The sequence below is a fragment of the Petromyzon marinus genome, chromosome 2 (genome assembly GCF_048934315.1).
Source record: "Petromyzon marinus isolate PM22_M1 ecotype Great Lakes invasive population chromosome 2, UKy_Petmar_22M1.pri1.0, whole genome shotgun sequence".
NCBI classification, from domain to species: domain Eukaryota; kingdom Metazoa; phylum Chordata; class Hyperoartia; order Petromyzontiformes; family Petromyzontidae; genus Petromyzon; species Petromyzon marinus.
The window spans coordinates 19,749,406-19,755,720 of NC_133668.1; positions in this window are offsets into that span (position 1 = coordinate 19,749,406).

A 6,315-nucleotide genomic window follows, 5' to 3' on the forward strand; every position below is an offset into this window, starting at 1 on the left:
AGCTGATTCTCAAAACTTGGAACGCGCTTCCTGTCACATACCACACACTGCAGCGTGTGAGTATTGCTGTATTGACCATGTTTGGATCTACGTATGCATGTGAGCAGTCATTCTCACATCTTAAAAACATCAAGTCCAACCTACGATCACGTTTAACGGATGAAAGCCTCAACGCTTGCATGAAGCTTAACCTCACCAAGTACCAACCCGACTACAAAGACATCAGCAAATCCATGCAGCACCAGAAGTCGCATTAATGGTGAGTGTTATAACAACATTATTTAAAAGAATAAATTCAGAGGCTTATTATACTGACATTTAGTTGAATTCACTTTTAAAATATATTATATGGCTCTCACTGAAATAAATTTCCAAATTTTTTGCTTTCATGGCTCTCTTAGTCAAAAAGGTTCCCGACCCCTGTTGTAGACCTACTAAAGGGTGAAATGGGCTACAAGACCATTGCCAAGCAGCTTGGTGAGAAGGTGACAACAGTTAGTGTGATTATTCGCAAATGTAAGAAACACAAAAGAACTGTCAATCTCCCTGGGCCTGTGGCTCCATGCAAGATCTCACCTCGTGGAGTTGCAATGATCATGAGAACGGTGAGGAATCAGCCCAGAACTACACGGGAGGATCTTGTCAATGATCTCAAGGCAGCTGGGACCATAGTCACCAAGAAAACAATTGGTAACACACTACGCCGTGAAGGACTGAAATCCTGCAGCGCCCGCAAGGTCCCCCTGCTCAAGAAAGCACATATACGTGCCCGTCTGAAGTTTGCCAATGAATATCTGAATTATTCAGAGGACAACTGGGTGAAAGTATTGTTGTCAGATGAGACCAAAATAGAGCTCTTTGGCATCAACTCAACTCGCCGTGTTTGGAGGAGGAATGCTGCCTATGACCCCAAGAACACCATCCCCACCGTCAAACATGGAGGTGGAAACATTATGCTTTGGGGGTGTTTTTCTGCTAAGGGGACAGGACAACTTCACCGCATTAAAGGGACGATGGACGGGGCCATGTACCGTCAAATCTTGGGTGAGAACCTCCTTCCCTCAACCAGGGCATTGAAAATGGGTCGTGGATGAGTTTTCCAGCATGACAATGACCCAAAACACACGGGCCAAGGCAATAAAGGAGTGGCTCAAGAAGAAGCACATTAAGGTCCTGGAGTGACCTAGCCAGTCTCCAGACCTTAATCCCATAGAAAATCTGTGGAGGGAGCTGAAGGTTCGAGTTGCCAAACGTCAGCCTCGAAACCTTAATGACTTGGAGAAGATCTGCAAAGAGGAGTGGGACAAAATCCCTCCTGAGATGTGTTCAAACCTGGTGGCTAACTACAAGAAACGTCTGACCTCTGTGATTGCCAACAAGGGTTTTGCCACCAAGTACTAAGTCATATTTTGCAGAGGGGTCAAATACTTATTTCCCTCATTAAAACACAAATCAATTTAGAACATTTTTGACATGCGTTTTACTGCATTTTTTTGTTGTTATTCTGTCTCTCATTGTTCAAATAAACCTACCATTAAAATTATAGACTGATCATTTCTTTGTCAGTGGGCAAACATACAAAATCAGCAGGGTTCAAGTACTTTTTTCCCTCACTGTATACGGACCGAGGCCACGCCCCCCCTTCCCGAACCTTCTCGCTGGCTCTGGACGCTCGCTCCACCAGCAGACTCTACCATCCTTTTCCGTCACCTGGCCATGCTCCTATTCTCGATAATTCCCGTAGCCACCAGTCCCCCTTCGTACTCCAAGCTGGCACCCCTGTCATTACCTCCCGTGGCCACTAGTCCTTTAACACTGTAGGCTGACTCCCCTGTCATTATCCCCGTGGCCACTAATCCACTCACACCACAGGTATACTCGAGTGTCATTACATTGGTAAACAAATATTTTGTTAATTTAACAAAATGACATTGCCAAAATCGATCCAGGTGTGCTTAGAACAATATCCTTGCAATTGGAAGGTTGCGAGTTCAAACCCCAGACTGGCGTATTTTCAGTTTATAATTAACTAGCTGTACTACCCGGCTTCGTCCGGGACTTGGATCCATCACGCCCGGCCGCCTTTGTCTCCCCAGTGGCGATGTTCACACATTACAGCAGTTACTCGTTTGAGGCTGAGCCGACCTAGGGGAGGCCCAGGACCAGTTGAAATAATCGTCACCGGTGGTGGCCAGGAGCAGGAATCATCGAACTCGGGTCGCCGGGTTTGTAGCGCGGCACGCTAACCACTACACTACAATGCGTTACGCTTTCACACAGACACAGACAGACACGCAGACAGACACACAGACAGACACACACTCACAGTCACACACACAGACACACACACAGACACATACACAGCGCGCTAACCACTACACTACAATGCGTTACGCTTCCACGTGCGCGGGTCACGTGACAGATTTGACGTCACAGCTCACTTGCCGTGCAAAAAATATATGCATTATTAAGCTCCCCCCCCCCCAAAAAAAGTGTATTTTTATAAATTTTTGCATGGTGTACAGTCTGGAAAGTACCCACATGGCAAATGTCCAGTTTGTTGCATGTCGGGAAGTACGCTAAACATTTTTATTCACAACTTTGCCTTTTAGATATGTAGATAAGATGTAGTCCTAAATGTGATTATGGATATAAATGTTGTACATAGTTGTGAGATGCAATTAGCATGAATGACGCTATAGCATATGAAATTGTCATTGTTATTATTATGATTGAGTACCCCGCTGTGGCAAATGAACTGTGGCTATCCATTGGAGGCTGGCCTCCATCCATGGGAATGTAGAACGTCCTCCACGTGGCCAAGGTCATTCATGGGAATGAGTGCTGCGTTTTCACTGTTTCTTGCCCACTTAAATTCAAGAAACTAGAATTTCGACGCCCTAGTTATTCTGGCCTTATTCTGGCTCCTGTGGAGGGCATCTTTGCGCCTCGCGCCTTGCCCGTTGCCCCCACTGATGTCCTCTTCTCCGCCCCCCCCCCCCTCAATGTGTGCAGATACTGCTGACTCTATTGTATGTAGGGTGGCATAAAAGCCTATAGAATTTATTTTTTGGGGGGGGGGGTGAAAAACAATTTTGGGGGGGAGTTGACAATTTTGCAAAACCGCTTGGATAGATGTTTTAGCCCCACATCTGGGTGGGTCCACTTTCTTTAACTTTTTGATTCAGGCCTTCTTAAAGGCTCTCATAATTTAGTTGATGGACAAACAGGCAAATGGACACACAGAACGCCAGGCTTTTATAATCGATATAGAAAATGTGAATGTTGTTTTAATGAATTTCATGAAATAAGCCTATTACCCAGGTTGCCATCGCAAAAGAGGCAATGTTTCTTGTATTGTGGAACTTGAAATTCTGATTCACATGTTTACCAGTGATATTTTATGTCCAAATTATCATCATCACAAGCATGATTGTTAATCAATGCAATTTAGGCTGTTTAATTATATTACACAATTGGGTTACATCCATGCTGATTCATCAGTTTCCAGACACGAAGCTGTTATCCATTTCACTCCCACATGAGCCAGAATTCCATTACTCCGTCCCATCTTGAGGCCTCTCGTTCTCTTTTGTGCGCTTTCTCTCTCTCTCTCTCGGCTGTCCTTCCAGCTCTAGTTTTGGCTATTGATTGTTATCCCATCTGGTGAAATGTCTGGCCCAGGCCCATTTTTCTTTGCTAAGATTGATCGAAGCATCTCAGTTTCTTGTTTATTCTCCAAATCCATGCATTTATCTCATTGGCCTGTCGATTTATCCCGAGATAATGCTCACGCACACTATGTTATCAGTGTGGCTGAGGTGAACATTTAATCTGGAAAACCTAAGACTCAGTGTTTGACTCACAGAACCCAATACATAGCCAGTAACTGCAATTCTTATTTCTCAAACGGCAGAGTGTTTCCACGTTTAAACCAGAGGGGGATGATTCCCACCGCTGTCAGTGGCTCTCAACCAGTGATAACAATTTCACATTATACCATAGGACAACCACAAAGTGGTACTAATTTTATCCCTGCCAGAGGGATAAACTATGTAGTACTCAGCTAAGATTTGATCTCATGTACTTCTATATGTGAGTCATGTGCTCTCCCACATTGACACCTGGCTGGATATTTTTACTCGAGGCAGAGCTTTACCTCACAATATACTGAGGCATATTATCTATAACTCCTTCATTCAATTAGATAGCATATGTGCATCATTCCAGAGCTGTGTTTACACAGACAATCGTCTGTTAAAAACAATGGCCTACATTTGTGTAAACAGATTTACAGCTGCATAGACCAGTACACATTTTAAAAACACAAACATAGACATTTTGTGTGGAAATGACAAGTGTTGTTTTCGTAATTCTGCGACAAAATTATTTCAATCTTGATTTGAAGCTTTGGTGACTGCAGGAATCCATACTTTTTGTCATTTCGGTAAAGAGTGTAAAAATTATTGCAGTCCAACATTAAAGTAATTTTTATTGAATTAATTCCAAGCCTCCAGTCCAATATAAGCGGTATAAAATATCCTCATTGAAAACTGCACAGGTTTACTCAGGTTCGTCAATGACCCCATTTTCTTCAGTGTGTTAACTTTGATTAAGTGGATTGGGCCCTCTCTCCCATCATCCCAAGTGTACCAAGAGCCAAACATCTTACCCAAAGGACACAACAACCCAATTTTCACAGCATATTTCAACCAGTAGATCTGGGTACATTATTCTTCCCTTGTTACATACCTGAATACATTTTTTGGAAGTGCTTTAAAACATATACAATTGTATAACGATATTCCAGTTGTTACCCAGCCAGGTGGCAGTGTGGTCAGTGTGTTCAATTTCTGGTTAGGGGTCAACTCAACCCATCATCCCTATGGGGATGGTAACATTGTTATCTATTAGAGGTGGCTTAAGGGCCAGCACTTTGAGCCAACATTACCGAGATCCTTGGTTTGAATCCCGTATAGGCGCCTGTGATTTTAGTGGGCTATCAGATGGTGTGGAGTGATTTGATGGCCTCGGCTGGGTAAAAAAAACATATTCTTGATTGTTTTCAATCAAATTGACTAAATTCCAGCTCTGACAATGAAAAACATTGTTCCTGATAAACAATTATCTGTAACACATTCTAGTGTGAGGGTGCAAAAGGTCACTTGAAGGGATCCAATCATTAATTGAGTTCTGTCTTCTGTTTCTCTCGAGATACTTTTAAACCCACATGTAAAATACTAAATCAGAAATTGGAAAATTGTTTAAAATCAGATCCTCCCGAAAATTTTTATGAGTAGTGAATTTTGATGCATATCTTTCTTACAAGGTAAACAAATTAAAACATGAATCATTCATCACTGTTGATTTCCTCAGTTAAGCCTGTTTACCACTCATTTTCCAGTTTGAGGAAAAACGCAAGCGTGTGATAGTGTATTGTTTTGATTTAAAGCTTTCGTGACTGCAGTGATTCATATTCTTGGTTCTTTCGGTAAAGTCACGTTGAAGGGAAACAATAAAATAATAAAATATATAAAACAATAAAATTCTCACGACGTTTCGACTGCAACACAAGCAGTCATCATCAGGTGTGAAAACCACAGCTAGAAATGTTTCTTGTTTTATATATTTTATTATTTTATTGTTTCCCTTCAACGTGACTTTATGGAAAGAACCAAGAATATAGTGTATTGTTTATTATTTGCGTTTGTTTAGAGATTTTATTTTCCCAGTCGAGGGTTATGCTGTCCAAGATGTGGCACATTAGCCTTCGTCTTGTGGCTAACAGCATGGCTGTCACAGAAATTTGTCTAAAATCTTCTGGAAGATCTGTGTGCGCTGTGTGCATTCACTTCGGCTGTCTCCACAATAATCGAATTCCATGGTAGCACCACGGCATTCATACATACATCATCATTATTTGGCAACGACAGAAACATTTTGCGGCCTCACTTTTCACTAAACTATTTTTTGTATTTTACCAGATAAGGCCTACTGGCCTATATAGCTCTTTTTCAGTAGCAACCTGGCAACAAATGATAACTCAACGAAGTGGCTTATCACGTGGATATGTATAGCAGCCAAATACTCTAAACGCATGTTTCTAAATGTGGAGAGGAAAAACTGGAAGACCTGGAGAAAAATTAACGCGACCACGCAAATTCCAAATATACAGACATCAGGGTCAGGATCGAAACCAGAACCTCCTGCATACCAGGGGAGGGAGTAAACATTTCGCCATCGCGGCGCCCAACTTGCTCTCTTGACATGTTTTGCTATGAATTCGCAACAATTATTGAGACTTCCTCATGGTTG